Here is a 19,912-nt window from a genome sequence, read left to right on the forward strand (position 1 = left end):
ACTGCAAGGCAAGGTGGAAGTGTACTGGGAAAGTACTCTGCACCATTCAAAGCACTGAGCTGCCCTTTTGAAAGTGGGTTTGAGTGACAAGAACACAGATTATCCTAAAGAGCAATCCATCTTGAGTATCAGAGTCCCACATACAGAGAGCTGGGAGGCAGGGTAAATAAGCTTCCCGCGTTTCAAAGTAAGTCAATCGCTCTAACATAAGACAACTCATTCCAGCCTCAAAGACACTAATTTCCTGTGATGATAAATTGCTAGCACTAGTATCTCAAGTAGGATTTTCAGCCTTGTAGACAGTCAACGTCTTTCATAAACTATCATGATGCCAATAGCGTCATTCGCATGGCTTCAGTCTTTACAAATAATATGTATGCGGAAGACCCCACTAAAAGGTGCGAAAATCCAGAGCTCACTAAAAATTCAAATCTCAATTTTATTTTTAACCTATCATACTTCTCTCAGTCCAAAGCCTTATTTGCTATGACTCTACACCACGCTAGCACCTATATTAGGATGTAAATAAAAAGATGTCTATGCCAGCGACGTGACAGGGGATCCTTCTCACTGCAATCCTGTTAGGTTATGGTACAGCAATAACTATTGAGTGACCTGCTACGTTTTTGGAAGAAGGCTTATGCTATAGTTAGTGGTAATAATAAACATTCTGAAGAACAGATTCTAACATCTTCATTGTTGCACATCCCTATCAGTTAACCAATAGAGAACTTGAGAATATTATGATCACCCACACCTACAAACAAATGTAGAAGTCTCTAATAATGCCCTAGATTCATTCATTTTAACATCTTTGTCTTCAGCTGGATATCCTCCCTAGCCTGCTACCCATTTCAATTCCATGAAAAATGTATCCTATTGCTTTCTCTCACATCAGATGCCATCATGCTGTGGCTTTATGGCATCAGAGGACCTCATGACAGATTGCCCTGGGTGACAACAACACAGGACAATGAGACATCAGCAAATCCGCCCTAGTTGACTATTTGCTATTATGACTGCAAGGCAAGGTGGAAGTGTATTGGGAAAGTACTCTGCACCATTGAAAGCACTGGGCTCTCCTTTTGAAGTGGGTTAGAGTGACAAAAACACAGAGTATCCTAAAGAGCAATCCATCTTGAGTATCAGAGTCCCACATACAGAGCGCTGGGAGGCAGGGTAAATAAGCTTACCGGTTCCAAAGTAAGTCAATAGCTCTAACGTAAGACAACTCATTCCAGCCTCAAAGACACTAATTTCCTGTGATGATAAATTGCTAGCACTAGTATCTCAAGTAGGATTTTCAGCCTTGCAGACAGTCAACGTCTTTCATAAACTATCATGATGCCAATAGCGTCATTCATATCTCTTCAGTCTTTACAAATAATATTTATGCGGAAGACCCCACTAAAAGGTGCTGAGAGCCGTCAGACGCCCTGAACTTCATTCAATGACAAGCAAACCGATTAAATGAGAGTTTAACCTACCATGTAAATTGATCAAGGAAGTCGAAGGCTGACAACTTTTTTTTGGGGGGGGGGTCTCAGCAATGCAGAGAAATGGTTTTTGGCATCACTCCCTCTGCTGGTCATTCAGTATAATCTGCAGATGGAAAAGTCCACTGTTAGTCCATTAACAGAACTTGAACATTTCCACACTATGCAACACAACAAATATATTTGTATACTGTGCCAATAATCAGTACTATGGCGCCTGTAACAATGCGAAAATCCACAGCTCACTAAAAATTCAAATCTCAATATTATTTTCAACCTAGCATACTTCTCTCAATCCAAAGCCTTATTTGCTATGACTCTCTACACCACACTAGCACCTATATTAGGATGTAAATAAAAAGATGTCAATGCTAGCCATGTGACAGGGGATCCTTCTCACTGCAATCCCGTTAGGTTATGGTACAGCAATAACTATTGAGTGACCTGATACGTTTTTGGAAGAAGGCTTATGCTAAAGTTAGTGGTAATAATAAACATTCTGAAGAACAGATTCTAACATCTTCATCGTTGCACATTCCTATCAGTTAACCAATAGAGAACTTGATAATATTATGATCACCCACACCTACGAACAAATGTAGAAGTCTCTAATAATGCCCTAGATTCTTTCATTTTAACATCTTTATCTTCAGCTGGATATCCTGCCTAGCCTGCTACCCATTTTAATGCCATGAAAAATGTATCCTATTGCTTGCTCTCGCGTCAGATGCCATCATGCTGTAGCTTTATCATATCAGAGGACCTCATGACCAATCGCCCTGGGTGACAACAACACATTACAATGAGACATCAGCAATTCCGCCCTAGATGACTATTTGCTATTATGACTGCAAGGCAAGGTGGAAGTGTACTGGGAAAGTACTCTGCACCATTGAAAGCACTGAGCTGCCCTTTTGAAAGTGGGTTTGAGTGACAAGAACACAGATTATCCTAAAGAGCAATCCATCTTGAGTATCAGAGTCCCACATACAGAGAGCTGGGAGGCAGGGTAAATAAGCTTCCCGCGTTTCAAAGTAAGTCAATCGCTCTAACATAAGACAACTCATTCCAGCCTCAAAGACACTAATTTCCTGTGATGATAAATTGCTAGCACTAGTATCTCAAGTAGGATTTTCAGCCTTGTAGACAGTCAACGTCTTTCATAAACTATCATGATGCCAATAGCGTCATTCGCATGGCTTCAGTCTTTACAAATAATATGTATGCGGAAGACCCCACTAAAAGGTGCGAAAATCCAGAGCTCACTAAAAATTCAAATCTCAATTTTATTTTTAACCTATCATACTTCTCTCAGTCCAAAGCCTTATTTGCTATGACTCTACACCACGCTAGCACCTATATTAGGATGTAAATAAAAAGATGTCTATGCTAGCGACGTGACAGGGGATCCTTCTCACTGCAATCCCGTTAGGTTATGGTACAGCAATAACTATTGAGTGACCTGCTACGTTTTTGGAAGAAGGCTTATGCTATAGTTAGTGGTAATAATAAACATTCTGAAGAACAGATTCTAACATCTTCATTGTTGCACATCCCTATCAGTTAACCAATAGAGAACTTGAGAATATTATGATCACCCACACCTACAAACAAATGTAGAAGTCTCTAATAATGCCCTAGATTCATTCATTTTATCATCTTTGTCTTCAGCTGGATATCCTCCCTAGCCTGCTACCCATTTCAATTCCATGAAAAATGTATCCTATTGCTTTCTCTCACATCAGATGCCATCATGCTGTGGCTTTATGGCATCAGAGGACCTCATGACCGATTGCCCTGGGTGACAACAACACAGGACAATGAGACATCAGCAAATCCGCCCTAGTTGACTATTTGCTATTATGACTGCAAGGCAAGGTGGAAGTGTATTGGGAAAGTACTCTGCACCATTGAAAGCACTGGGCTCTCCTTTTGAAGTGGGTTAGAGTGACAAAAACACAGAGTATCCTAAAGAGCAATCCATCTTGAGTATCAGAGTCCCACATACAGAGCGCTGGGAGGCAGGGTAAATAAGCTTACCGGTTCCAAAGTAAGTCAATAGCTCTAACGTAAGACAACTCATTCCAGCCTCAAAGACACTAATTTCCTGTGATGATAAATTGCTAGCACTAGTATCTCAAGTAGGATTTTCAGCCTTGCAGACAGTCAACGTCTTTCATAAACTATCATGATGCCAATAGCGTCATTCATATCTCTTCAGTCTTTACAAATAATATTTATGCGGAAGACCCCACTAAAAGGTGCTGAGAGCCGTCAGACGCCCTGAACTTCATTCAATGACAAGCAAACCGATTAAATGAGAGTTTAACCTACCATGTAAATTGATCAAGGAAGTCGAAGGCTGACAACTTTTTTTTTTGGGGGGGTCTCAGCAATGCAGAGAAATGGTTTTTGGCATCACTCCCTCTGCTGGTCATTCAGTATAATCTGCAGATGGAAAAGTCCACTGTTAGTCCATTAACAGAACTTGAACATTTCCACACTATGCAACACAACAAATATATTTGTATACTGTGCCAATAATCAGTACTATGGCGCCTGTAACAATGCGAAAATCCACAGCTCACTAAAAATTCAAATCTCAATATTATTTTCAACCTAGCATACTTCTCTCAATCCAAAGCCTTATTTGCTATGACTCTCTACACCACACTAGCACCTATATTAGGATGTAAATAAAAAGATGTCAATGCTAGCCATGTGACAGGGGATCCTTCTCACTGCAATCCCGTTAGGTTATGGTACAGCAATAACTATTGAGTGACCTGATACGTTTTTGGAAGAAGGCTTATGCTAAAGTTAGTGGTAATAATAAACATTCTGAAGAACAGATTCTAACATCTTCATCGTTGCACATTCCTATCAGTTAACCAATAGAGAACTTGGGAATATTATGATCACCCACACCTACGAACAAATGTAGAAGTCTCTAATAATGCCCTAGATTCTTTCATTTTAACATCTTTATCTTCAGCTGGATATCCTGCCTAGCCTGCTACCCATTTTAATGCCATGAAAAATGTATCCTATTGCTTGCTCTCGCGTCAGATGCCATCATGCTGTAGCTTTATCATATCAGAGGACCTCATGACCAATCGCCCTGGGTAACAACAACACATTACAATGAGACATCAGCAATTCCGCCCTAGATGACTATTTGCTATTATGACTGCAAGGCAAGGTGGAAGTGTACTGGGAAAGTACTCTGCACCATTGAAAGCACTGAGCTGCCCTTTTGAAAGTGGGTTTGAGTGACAAGAACACAGATTATCCTAAAGAGCAATCCATCTTGAGTATCAGAGTCCCACATACAGAGAGCTGGGAGGCAGGGTAAATAAGCTTCCCGCGTTTCAAAGTAAGTCAATCGCTCTAACATAAGACAACTCATTCCAGCCTCAAAGACACTAATTTCCTGTGATGATAAATTGCTAGCACTAGTATCTCAAGTAGGATTTTCAGCCTTGTAGACAGTCAACGTCTTTCATAAACTATCATGATGCCAATAGCGTCATTCGCATGGCTTCAGTCTTTACAAATAATATGTATGCGGAAGACCCCACTAAAAGGTGCGAAAATCCAGAGCTCACTAAAAATTCAAATCTCAATTTTATTTTTAACCTATCATACTTCTCTCAGTCCAAAGCCTTATTTGCTATGACTCTACACCACGCTAGCACCTATATTAGGATGTAAATAAAAAGATGTCTATGCTAGCGACGTGACAGGGGATCCTTCTCACTGCAATCCAGTTAGGTTTTGGTACAGCAATAACTATTGAGTGACCTGCTACGTTTTTGGAAGAAGGCTTATGCTATAGTTAGTGGTAATAATAAACATTCTGAAGAACAGATTCTAACATCTTCATTGTTGCACATCCCTATCAGTTAACCAATAGAGAACTTGAGAATATTATGATCACCCACACCTACAAACAAATGTAGAAGTCTCTAATAATGCCCTAGATTCATTCATTTTATCATCTTTGTCTTCAGCTGGATATCCTCCCTAGCCTGCTACCCATTTCAATTCCATGAAAAATGTATCCTATTGCTTTCTCTCACATCAGATGCCATCATGCTGTGGCTTTATGGCATCAGAGGACCTCATGACCGATTGCCCTGGGTGACAACAACACAGGACAATGAGACATCAGCAAATCCGCCCTAGTTGACTATTTGCTATTATGACTGCAAGGCAAGGTGGAAGTGTATTGGGAAAGTACTCTGCACCATTGAAAGCACTGGGCTCTCCTTTTGAAGTGGGTTAGAGTGACAAAAACACAGAGTATCCTAAAGAGCAATCCATCTTGAGTATCAGAGTCCCACATACAGAGAGCTGTGAGGCAGGGTAAATAAGCTTCCCGCGTTTCAAAGTAAGTCAATCGCTCTAACATAAGACAACTCATTCCAGCCTCAAAGACACTAATTTCCTGTGATGATAAATTGCTAGCACTAGTATCTCAAGTAGGATTTTCAGCCTTGCAGACAGTCAACGTCTTTCATAAACTATCATGATGCCAATAGCGTCATTCATATCTCTTCAGTCTTTACAAATAATATTTATGCGGAAGACCCCACTAAAAGGTGCTGAGAGCCGTCAGACGCCCTGAACTTCATTCAATGACAAGCAAACCGATTAAATGAGAGTTTAACCTACCATGTAAATTGATCAAGGAAGTCGAAGGCTGACAACTTTTTTTGGGGGGGGGGTCTCAGCAATGCAGAGAAATGGTTTTTGGCATCACTCCCTCTGCTGGTCATTCAGTATAATCTGCAGATGGAAAAGTCCACTGTTAGTCCATTAACAGAACTTGAACATTTCCACACTATGCAACACAACAAATATATTTGTATACTGTGCCAATAATCAGTACTATGGCGCCTGTAACAATGCGAAAATCCACAGCTCACTAAAAATTCAAATCTCAATATTATTTTCAACCTAGCATACTTCTCTCAATCCAAAGCCTTATTTGCTATGACTCTCTACACCACACTAGCACCTATATTAGGATGTAAATAAAAAGATGTCAATGCTAGCCATGTGACAGGGGATCCTTCTCACTGCAATCCCGTTAGGTTATGGTACAGCAATAACTATTGAGTGACCTGATACGTTTTTGGAAGAAGGCTTATGCTAAAGTTAGTGGTAATAATAAACATTCTGAAGAACAGATTCTAACATCTTCATCGTTGCACATTCCTATCAGTTAACCAATAGAGAACTTGATAATATTATGATCACCCACACCTACGAACAAATGTAGAAGTCTCTAATAATGCCCTAGATTCTTTCATTTTAACATCTTTATCTTCAGCTGGATATCCTGCCTAGCCTGCTACCCATTTTAATGCCATGAAAAATGTATCCTATTGCTTGCTCTCGCGTCAGATGCCATCATGCTGTAGCTTTATCATATCAGAGGACCTCATGACCAATCGCCCTGGGTGACAACAACACATTACAATGAGACATCAGCAATTCCGCCCTAGATGACTATTTGCTATTATGACTGCAAGGCAAGGTGGAAGTGTACTGGGAAAGTACTCTGCACCATTGAAAGCACTGAGCTGCCCTTTTGAAAGTGGGTTTGAGTGACAAGAACACAGATTATCCTAAAGAGCAATCCATCTTGAGTATCAGAGTCCCACATACAGAGAGCTGGGAGGCAGGGTAAATAAGCTTCCCGCGTTTCAAAGTAAGTCAATCGCTCTAACATAAGACAACTCATTCCAGCCTCAAAGACACTAATTTCCTGTGATGATAAATTGCTAGCACTAGTATCTCAAGTAGGATTTTCAGCCTTGTAGACAGTCAACGTCTTTCATAAACTATCATGATGCCAATAGCGTCATTCGCATGGCTTCAGTCTTTACAAATAATATGTATGCGGAAGACCCCACTAAAAGGTGCGAAAATCCAGAGCTCACTAAAAATTCAAATCTCAATTTTATTTTTAACCTATCATACTTCTCTCAGTCCAAAGCCTTATTTGCTATGACTCTACACCACGCTAGCACCTATATTAGGATGTAAATAAAAAGATGTCTATGCTAGCGACGTGACAGGGGATCCTTCTCACTGCAATCCCGTTAGGTTATGGTACAGCAATAACTATTGAGTGACCTGCTACGTTTTTGGAAGAAGGCTTATGCTATAGTTAGTGGTAATAATAAACATTCTGAAGAACAGATTCTAACATCTTCATTGTTGCACATCCCTATCAGTTAACCAATAGAGAACTTGAGAATATTATGATCACCCACACCTACAAACAAATGTAGAAGTCTCTAATAATGCCCTAGATTCATTCATTTTAACATCTTTGTCTTCAGCTGGATATCCTCCCTAGCCTGCTACCCATTTCAATTCCATGAAAAATGTATCCTATTGCTTTCTCTCACATCAGATGCCATCATGCTGTGGCTTTATGGCATCAGAGGACCTCATGACAGATTGCCCTGGGTGACAACAACACAGGACAATGAGACATCAGCAAATCCGCCCTAGTTGACTATTTGCTATTATGACTGCAAGGCAAGGTGGAAGTGTATTGGGAAAGTACTCTGCACCATTGAAAGCACTGGGCTCTCCTTTTGAAGTGGGTTAGAGTGACAAAAACACAGAGTATCCTAAAGAGCAATCCATCTTGAGTATCAGAGTCCCACATACAGAGCGCTGGGAGGCAGGGTAAATAAGCTTACCGGTTCCAAAGTAAGTCAATAGCTCTAACGTAAGACAACTCATTCCAGCCTCAAAGACACTAATTTCCTGTGATGATAAATTGCTAGCACTAGTATCTCAAGTAGGATTTTCAGCCTTGCAGACAGTCAACGTCTTTCATAAACTATCATGATGCCAATAGCGTCATTCATATCTCTTCAGTCTTTACAAATAATATTTATGCGGAAGACCCCACTAAAAGGTGCTGAGAGCCGTCAGACGCCCTGAACTTCATTCAATGACAAGCAAACCGATTAAATGAGAGTTTAACCTACCATGTAAATTGATCAAGGAAGTCGAAGGCTGACAACTTTTTTTTTTGGGGGGGTCTCAGCAATGCAGAGAAATGGTTTTTGGCATCACTCCCTCTGCTGGTCATTCAGTATAATCTGCAGATGGAAAAGTCCACTGTTAGTCCATTAACAGAACTTGAACATTTCCACACTATGCAACACAACAAATATATTTGTATACTGTGCCAATAATCAGTACTATGGCGCCTGTAACAATGCGAAAATCCACAGCTCACTAAAAATTCAAATCTCAATATTATTTTCAACCTAGCATACTTCTCTCAATCCAAAGCCTTATTTGCTATGACTCTCTACACCACACTAGCACCTATATTAGGATGTAAATAAAAAGATGTCAATGCTAGCCATGTGACAGGGGATCCTTCTCACTGCAATCCCGTTAGGTTATGGTACAGCAATAACTATTGAGTGACCTGATACGTTTTTGGAAGAAGGCTTATGCTAAAGTTAGTGGTAATAATAAACATTCTGAAGAACAGATTCTAACATCTTCATCGTTGCACATTCCTATCAGTTAACCAATAGAGAACTTGGGAATATTATGATCACCCACACCTACGAACAAATGTAGAAGTCTCTAATAATGCCCTAGATTCTTTCATTTTAACATCTTTATCTTCAGCTGGATATCCTGCCTAGCCTGCTACCCATTTTAATGCCATGAAAAATGTATCCTATTGCTTGCTCTCGCGTCAGATGCCATCATGCTGTAGCTTTATCATATCAGAGGACCTCATGACCAATCGCCCTGGGTGACAACAACACATTACAATGAGACATCAGCAATTCCGCCCTAGATGACTATTTGCTATTATGACTGCAAGGCAAGGTGGAAGTGTACTGGGAAAGTACTCTGCACCATTGAAAGCACTGAGCTGCCCTTTTGAAAGTGGGTTTGAGTGACAAGAACACAGATTATCCTAAAGAGCAATCCATCTTGAGTATCAGAGTCCCACATACAGAGAGCTGGGAGGCAGGGTAAATAAGCTTCCCGCGTTTCAAAGTAAGTCAATCGCTCTAACATAAGACAACTCATTCCAGCCTCAAAGACACTAATTTCCTGTGATGATAAATTGCTAGCACTAGTATCTCAAGTAGGATTTTCAGCCTTGTAGACAGTCAACGTCTTTCATAAACTATCATGATGCCAATAGCGTCATTCGCATGGCTTCAGTCTTTACAAATAATATGTATGCGGAAGACCCCACTAAAAGGTGCGCAAATCCAGAGCTCACTAAAAATTCAAATCTCAATTTTATTTTTAACCTATCATACTTCTCTCAGTCCAAAGCCTTATTTGCTATGACTCTACACCACGCTAGCACCTATATTAGGATGTAAATAAAAAGATGTCTATGCTAGCGACGTGACAGGGGATCCTTCTCACTGCAATCCAGTTAGGTTTTGGTACAGCAATAACTATTGAGTGACCTGCTACGTTTTTGGAAGAAGGCTTATGCTATAGTTAGTGGTAATAATAAACATTCTGAAGAACAGATTCTAACATCTTCATCGTTGCACATTCCTATCAGTTAACCAATAGAGAACTTGAGAATATTATGATCACCCACACCTACGAACAAATGTATAAGTCTCTAATAATGCCCTAGATTCTTTCATTTTAACATCTTTATCTTCAGCTGGATATCCTGCCTAGCCTGCTACCCATTTTAATGCCATGAAAAATGTATCCTATTGCTTGCTCTCACGTCAGATGCCATCATGCTGTAGCTTTATCATATCAGAGGACCTCATGACCAATCGCCCTGGGTGACAACAACACATTACAATGAGACATCAGCAATTCCGCCCTAGATGACTATTTGCTATTATGACTGCAAGGCAAGGTGGAAGTGTACTGGGAAAGTACTCTGCACCATTGAAAGCACTGGGCTGCCCTTTTGAAAGTGGGTTTGAGTGACAAGAACACAGATTATCCTAAAGAGCAATCCATCTTGAGTATCAGAGTCCCACATACAGAGAGCTGTGAGGCAGGGTAAATAAGCTTCCCGCGTTTCAAAGTAAGTCAATCGCTCTAACATAAGACAACTCATTCCAGCCTCAAAGACACTAATTTCCTGTGATGATAAAGTGCTAGCACTAGTATCTCAAGTAGGATTTTCAGCCTTGTAGACAGTCAACGTCTTTCATAAACTATCATGATGCCAATAGCGTCATTCGCATGGCTTCAGTTTTTACAAATAATATGTATGCGAAAGACCCCACTAAAATTTGCGAAAATCCAGAGCTCACTAAAAATTCAAATCTCAATTTTATTTCTAACCTATCATACTTCTCTCAATCCAAAGCCTTATTTGCTATGACTCTACACCACGCTAGCACCTATATTAGGATGTAAATAAAAAGATGTCTATGCTAGCGACGTGACAGGGGATCCTTCTCACTGCAATCCAGTTAGGTTTTGGTACAGCAATAACTATTGAGTGACCTGCTACGTTTTTGGAAGAAGGCTTATGCTATAGTTAGTGGTAATAATAAACATTCTGAAGAACAGATTCTAACATCTTCATTGTTGCACATCCCTATCAGTTAACCAATAGAGAACTTGAGAATATTATGATCACCCACACCTACAAACAAATGTAGAAGTCTCTAATAATGCCCTAGATTCATTCATTTTATCATCTTTGTCTTCAGCTGGATATCCTCCCTAGCCTGCTACCCATTTCAATTCCATGAAAAATGTATCCTATTGCTTTCTCTCACATCAGATGCCATCATGCTGTGGCTTTATGGCATCAGAGGACCTCATGACCGATTGCCCTGGGTGACAACAACACAGGACAATGAGACATCAGCAAATCCGCCCTAGTTGACTATTTGCTATTATGACTGCAAGGCAAGGTGGAAGTGTATTGGGAAAGTACTCTGCACCATTGAAAGCACTGGGCTCTCCTTTTGAAGTGGGTTAGAGTGACAAAAACACAGAGTATCCTAAAGAGCAATCCATCTTGAGTATCAGAGTCCCACATACAGAGCGCTGGGAGGCAGGGTAAATAAGCTTACCGGTTCCAAAGTAAGTCAATAGCTCTAACGTAAGACAACTCATTCCAGCCTCAAAGACACTAATTTCCTGTGATGATAAATTGCTAGCACTAGTATCTCAAGTAGGATTTTCAGCCTTGCAGACAGTCAACGTCTTTCATAAACTATCATGATGCCAATAGCGTCATTCATATCTCTTCAGTCTTTACAAATAATATTTATGCGGAAGACCCCACTAAAAGGTGCTGAGAGCCGTCAGACGCCCTGAACTTCATTCAATGACAAGCAAACCGATTAAATGAGAGTTTAACCTACCATGTAAATTGATCAAGGAAGTCGAAGGCTGACAACTTTTTTTTTGGGGGGGGTCTCAGCAATGCAGAGAAATGGTTTTTGGCATCACTCCCTCTGCTGGTCATTCAGTATAATCTGCAGATGGAAAAGTCCACTGTTAGTCCATTAACAGAACTTGAACATTTCCACACTATGCAACACAACAAATATATTTGTATACTGTGCCAATAATCAGTACTATGGCGCCTGTAACAATGCGAAAATCCACAGCTCACTAAAAATTCAAATCTCAATATTATTTTCAACCTAGCATACTTCTCTCAATCCAAAGCCTTATTTGCTATGACTCTCTACACCACACTAGCACCTATATTAGGATGTAAATAAAAAGATGTCAATGCTAGCCATGTGACAGGGGATCCTTCTCACTGCAATCCCGTTAGGTTATGGTACAGCAATAACTATTGAGTGACCTGATACGTTTTTGGAAGAAGGCTTATGCTAAAGTTAGTGGTAATAATAAACATTCTGAAGAACAGATTCTAACATCTTCATCGTTGCACATTCCTATCAGTTAACCAATAGAGAACTTGGGAATATTATGATCACCCACACCTACGAACAAATGTAGAAGTCTCTAATAATGCCCTAGATTCTTTCATTTTAACATCTTTATCTTCAGCTGGATATCCTGCCTAGCCTGCTACCCATTTTAATGCCATGAAAAATGTATCCTATTGCTTGCTCTCGCGTCAGATGCCATCATGCTGTAGCTTTATCATATCAGAGGACCTCATGACCAATCGCCCTGGGTGACAACAACACATTACAATGAGACATCAGCAATTCCGCCCTAGATGACTATTTGCTATTATGACTGCAAGGCAAGGTGGAAGTGTACTGGGAAAGTACTCTGCACCATTGAAAGCACTGAGCTGCCCTTTTGAAAGTGGGTTTGAGTGACAAGAACACAGATTATCCTAAAGAGCAATCCATCTTGAGTATCAGAGTCCCACATACAGAGAGCTGGGAGGCAGGGTAAATAAGCTTCCCGCGTTTCAAAGTAAGTCAATCGCTCTAACATAAGACAACTCATTCCAGCCTCAAAGACACTAATTTCCTGTGATGATAAATTGCTAGCACTAGTATCTCAAGTAGGATTTTCAGCCTTGTAGACAGTCAACGTCTTTCATAAACTATCATGATGCCAATAGCGTCATTCGCATGGCTTCAGTCTTTACAAATAATATGTATGCGGAAGACCCCACTAAAAGGTGCGAAAATCCAGAGCTCACTAAAAATTCAAATCTCAATTTTATTTTTAACCTATCATACTTCTCTCAGTCCAAAGCCTTATTTGCTATGACTCTACACCACGCTAGCACCTATATTAGGATGTAAATAAAAAGATGTCTATGCTAGCGACGTGACAGGGGATCCTTCTCACTGCAATCCAGTTAGGTTTTGGTACAGCAATAACTATTGAGTGACCTGCTACGTTTTTGGAAGAAGGCTTATGCTATAGTTAGTGGTAATAATAAACATTCTGAAGAACAGATTCTAACATCTTCATTGTTGCACATCCCTATCAGTTAACCAATAGAGAACTTGAGAATATTATGATCACCCACACCTACAAACAAATGTAGAAGTCTCTAATAATGCCCTAGATTCATTCATTTTATCATCTTTGTCTTCAGCTGGATATCCTCCCTAGCCTGCTACCCATTTCAATTCCATGAAAAATGTATCCTATTGCTTTCTCTCACATCAGATGCCATCATGCTGTGGCTTTATGGCATCAGAGGACCTCATGACCGATTGCCCTGGGTGACAACAACACAGGACAATGAGACATCAGCAAATCCGCCCTAGTTGACTATTTGCTATTATGACTGCAAGGCAAGGTGGAAGTGTATTGGGAAAGTACTCTGCACCATTGAAAGCACTGGGCTCTCCTTTTGAAGTGGGTTAGAGTGACAAAAACACAGAGTATCCTAAAGAGCAATCCATCTTGAGTATCAGAGTCCCACATACAGAGCGCTGGGAGGCAGGGTAAATAAGCTTACCGGTTCCAAAGTAAGTCAATAGCTCTAACGTAAGACAACTCATTCCAGCCTCAAAGACACTAATTTCCTGTGATGATAAATTGCTAGCACTAGTATCTCAAGTAGGATTTTCAGCCTTGCAGACAGTCAACGTCTTTCATAAACTATCATGATGCCAATAGCGTCATTCATATCTCTTCAGTCTTTACAAATAATATTTATGCGGAAGACCCCACTAAAAGGTGCTGAGAGCCGTCAGACGCCCTGAACTTCATTCAATGACAAGCAAACCGATTAAATGAGAGTTTAACCTACCATGTAAATTGATCAAGGAAGTCGAAGGCTGACAACTTTTTTTTTTGGGGGGGTCTCAGCAATGCAGAGAAATGGTTTTTGGCATCACTCCCTCTGCTGGTCATTCAGTATAATCTGCAGATGGAAAAGTCCACTGTTAGTCCATTAACAGAACTTGAACATTTCCACACTATGCAACACAACAAATATATTTGTATACTGTGCCAATAATCAGTACTATGGCGCCTGTAACAATGGTAAAATCCACAGCTCACTATAAATTCAAATCTCAATATTATTTTCAACCTAGCATACTTCTCTCAATCCAAAGCCTTATTTGCTATGACTCTCTACACCACGCTAGCACCTATATTAGGATGTAAATAAAAACATGTCAATGCTAGCCATGTGACAGGGGATCCTTCTCACTGCAATCCCGTTAGGTTATGGTACAGCAATAACTATCGAGTGACCTGATACGTTTTTGGAAGAAGGCTTATGCTAAAGTTAGTGGTAATAATAAACATTCTGAAGAACAGATTCTAACATCTTCATCGTTGCACATTCCTATCAGTTAACCAATAGAGAACTTGAGAATATTATGATCACCCACACCTACGAACAAATGTAGAAGTCTCTAATAATGCCCTAGATTCTTTCATTTTAACATCTTTATCTTCAACTGGATATCCTGCCTAGCCTGCTACCCATTTTAATGCCATGAAAAATGTATCCTATTGCTTTCTCTCACATCAGATGCCATCATGCTGTGGCTTTATGGCATCAGAGGACCTCATGACCGATTGCCCTGGGTGACAACAACACAGGACAATGAGACATCAGCAAATCCGCCCTAGTTGACTATTTGCTATTATGACTGCAAGGCAAGGTGGAAGTGTATTGGGAAAGTACTCTGCACCATTGAAAGCACTGGGCTCTCCTTTTGAAGTGGGTTAGAGTGACAAAAACACAGAGTATCCTAAAGAGCAATCCATCTTGAGTATCAGAGTCCCACATACAGAGAGCTGGGAGGCAGGGTAAATAAGCTTCCCGCGTTTCAAAGTAAGTCAATCGCTCTAACATAAGACAACTCATTCCAGCCTCAAAGACACTAATTTCCTGTGATGATAAATTGCTAGCACTAGTATCTCAAGTAGGATTTTCAGCCTTGTAGACAGTCAACGTCTTTCATAAACTATCATGATGCCAATAGCGTCATTCGCATGGCTTCAGTCTTTACAAATAATATGTATGCGGAAGACCCCACTAAAAGGTGCGAAAATCCAGAGCTCACTAAAAATTCAAATCTCAATTTTATTTTTAACCTATCATACTTCTCTCAGTCCAAAGCCTTATTTGCTATGACTCTACACCACGCTAGCACCTATATTAGGATGTAAATAAAAAGATGTCTATGCTAGCGACGTGACAGGGGATCCTTCTCACTGCAATCCAGTTAGGTTTTGGTACAGCAATAACTATTGAGTGACCTGCTACGTTTTTGGAAGAAGGCTTATGCTATAGTTAGTGGTAATAATAAACATTCTGAAGAACAGATTCTAACATCTTCATTGTTGCACATCCCTATCAGTTAACCAATAGAGAACTCGAGAATATTATGATCACCCACACCTACAAACAAATGTAGAAGTCTCTAATAATGCCCTAGATTCATTCATTTTATCATCTTTGTCTTCAGCTGGATATCCTCCCTAGCCTGCTACCCATTTCAATTCCATGAAAAATGTATCCTATTGCTTTCTCTCACATCAGATGCCATCATGCTGTGGCTTTATGGCATCAGAGGACCTCATGACCGATTGCCCTGGGTGACAACAACACAGGACAATGAGACATCAGCAAATCCGCCCTAGTTGACTATTTGCTATTATGACTGCAAGGCAAGGTGGAAGTGTATTGGGAAAGTACTCTGCACCATTGAAAGCACTGGGCTCTCCTTTTGAAGTGGGTTAGAGTGACAAAAACACAGAGTATCCTAAAGAGCAATCCATCTTGAGTATCAGAGTCCCACATACAGAGAGCTGTGAGGCAGGGTAAATAAGCTTCCCGCGTTTCAAAGTAAGTCAATCGCTCTAACATAAGACAACTCATTCCAGCCTCAAAGACACTAATTTCCTGTGATGATAAAGTGCTAGCACTAGTATCTCAAGTAGGATTTTCAGCCTTGTAGACAGTCAACGTCTTTCATAAACTATCATGATGCCAATAGCGTCATTCGCATGGCTTCAGTTTTTACAAATAATATGTATGCGAAAGACCCCACTAAAATTTGCGAAAATCCAGAGCTCACTAAAAATTCAAATCTCAATTTTATTTTTAACCTATCATACTTCTCTCAATCCAAAGCCTTATTTGCTATGACTCTACACCACGCTAGCACCTATATTAGGATGTAAATAAAAAGATGTCTATGCTAGCGACGTGACAGGGGATCCTTCTCACTGCAATCCAGTTAGGTTTTGGTACAGCAATAACTATTGAGTGACCTGCTACGTTTTTGGAAGAATGCTTATGCTATAGTTAGTGGTAATAATAAACATTCTGAAGAACAGATTCTAACATCTTCATTGTTGCACATCCCTATCAGTTAACCAATAGAGAACTTGAGAATATTATGATCACCCACACCTACAAACAAATGTAGAAGTCTCTAATAATGCCCTAGATTCATTCATTTTAACATCTTTGTCTTCAGCTGGATATCCTCCCTAGCCTGCTACCCATTTCAATTCCATGAAAAATGTATCCTATTGCTTTCTCTCACATCAGATGCCATCATGCTGTGGCTTTATGGCATCAGAGGACCTCATGACAGATTGCCCTGGGTGACAACAACACAGGACAATGAGACATCAGCAAATCCGCCCTAGTTGACTATTTGCTATTATGACTGCAAGGCAAGGTGGAAGTGTATTGGGAAAGTACTCTGCACCATTGAAAGCACTGGGCTCTCCTTTTGAAGTGGGTTAGAGTGACAAAAACACAGAGTATCCTAAAGAGCAATCCATCTTGAGTATCAGAGTCCCACATACAGAGCGCTGGGAGGCAGGGTAAATAAGCTTACCGGTTCCAAAGTAAGTCAATAGCTCTAACGTAAGACAACTCATTCCAGCCTCAAAGACACTAATTTCCTGTGATGATAAATTGCTAGCACTAGTATCTCAAGTAGGATTTTCAGCCTTGCAGACAGTCAACGTCTTTCATAAACTATCATGATGCCAATAGCGTCATTCATATCTCTTCAGTCTTTACAAATAATATTTATGCGGAAGACCCCACTAAAAGGTGCTGAGAGCCGTCAGACGCCCTGAACTTCATTCAATGACAAGCAAACCGATTAAATGAGAGTTTAACCTACCATGTAAATTGATCAAGGAAGTCGAAGGCTGACAACTTTTTTTTGGGGGGGGGTCTCAGCAATGCAGAGAAATGGTTTTTGGCATCACTCCCTCTGCTGGTCATTCAGTATAATCTGTAGATGGAAAAGTCCACTGTTAGTCCATTAACAGAACTTGAACATTTCCACACTATGCAACACAACAAATATATTTGTATACTGTGCCAATAATCAGTACTATGGCGCCTGTAACAATGCGAAAATCCACAGCTCACTAAAAATTCAAATCTCAATATTATTTTCAACCTAGCATACTTCTCTCAATCCAAAGCCTTATTTGCTATGACTCTCTACACCACACTAGCACCTATATTAGGATGTAAATAAAAAGATGTCAATGCTAGCCATGTGACAGGGGATCCTTCTCACTGCAATCCCGTTAGGTTATGGTACAGCAATAACTATTGAGTGACCTGATACGTTTTTGGAAGAAGGCTTATGCTAAAGTTAGTGGTAATAATAAACATTCTGAAGAACAGATTCTAACATCTTCATCGTTGCACATTCCTATCAGTTAACCAATAGAGAACTTGAGAATATTATGATCACCCACACCTACGAACAAATGTATAAGTCACTAATAATGCCCTAGATTCTTTCATTTTAACATCTTTATCTTCAGCTGGATATCCTGCCTAGCCTGCTACCCATTTTAATGCCATGAAAAATGTATCCTATTGCTTGCTCTCACGTCAGATGCCATCATGCTGTAGCTTTATCATATCAGAGGACCTCATGACCAATCGCCCTGGGTGACAACAACACATTACAATGAGACATCAGCAATTCCGCCCTAGATGACTATTTGCTATTATGACTGCAAGGCAAGGCGGAAGTGTACTGGGAAAGTACTCTGCACCATTGAAAGCACTGGGCTGCCCTTTTGAAAGTGGGTTTGAGTGACAAGAACACAGATTATCCTAAAGAGCAATCCATCTTGAGTATCAGAGTCCCACATACAGAGAGCTGTGAGGCAGGGTAAATAAGCTTCCCGCGTTTCAAAGTAAGTCAATCGCTCTAACATAAGACAACTCATTCCAGCCTCAAAGACACTAATTTCCTGTGATGATAAAGTGCTAGCACTAGTATCTCAAGTAGGATTTTCAGCCTTGTAGACAGTCAACGTCTTTCATAAACTATCATGATGCCAATAGCGTCATTCGCATGGCTTCAGTTTTTACAAATAATATGTATGCGAAAGACCCCACTAAAATTTGCGAAAATCCAGAGCTCACTAAAAATTCAAATCTCAATTTTATTTCTAACCTATCATACTTCTCTCAATCCAAAGCCTTATTTGCTATGACTCTACACCACGCTAGCACCTATATTAGGATGTAAATAAAAAGATGTCTATGCTAGCGACGTGACAGGGGATCCTTCTCACTGCAATCCAGTTAGGTTTTGGTACAGCAATAACTATTGAGTGACCTGCTACGTTTTTGGAAGAAGGCTTATGCTATAGTTAGTGGTAATAATAAACATTCTGAAGAACAGATTCTAACATCTTCATTGTTGCACATCCCTATCAGTTAACCAATAGAGAACTTGAGAATATTATGATCACCCACACCTACAAACAAATGTAGAAGTCTCTAATAATGCCCTAGATTCATTCATTTTATCATCTTTGTCTTCAGCTGGATATCCTCCCTAGCCTGCTACCCATTTCAATTCCATGAAAAATGTATCCTATTGCTTTCTCTCACATCAGATGCCATCATGCTGTGGCTTTATGGCATCAGAGGACCTCATGACCGATTGCCCTGGGTGACAACAACACAGGACAATGAGACATCAGCAAATCCGCCCTAGTTGACTATTTGCTATTATGACTGCAAGGCAAGGTGGAAGTGTATTGGGAAAGTACTCTGCACCATTGAAAGCACTGGGCTCTCCTTTTGAAGTGGGTTAGAGTGACAAAAACACAGAGTATCCTAAAGAGCAATCCATCTTGAGTATCAGAGTCCCACATACAGAGCGCTGGGAGGCAGGGTAAATAAGCTTACCGGTTCCAAAGTAAGTCAATAGCTCTAACGTAAGACAACTCATTCCAGCCTCAAAGACACTAATTTCCTGTGATGATAAATTGCTAGCACTAGTATCTCAAGTAGGATTTTCAGCCTTGCAGACAGTCAACGTCTTTCATAAACTATCATGATGCCAATAGCGTCATTCATATCTCTTCAGTCTTTACAAATAATATTTATGCGGAAGACCCCACTAAAAGGTGCTGAGAGCCGTCAGACGCCCTGAACTTCATTCAATGACAAGCAAACCGATTAAATGAGAGTTTAA

The sequence above is a fragment of the Lissotriton vulgaris genome, chromosome 9, assembly GCF_964263255.1.
Source record: "Lissotriton vulgaris chromosome 9, aLisVul1.2, whole genome shotgun sequence".
Classification (NCBI taxonomy): domain Eukaryota; kingdom Metazoa; phylum Chordata; class Amphibia; order Caudata; family Salamandridae; genus Lissotriton; species Lissotriton vulgaris.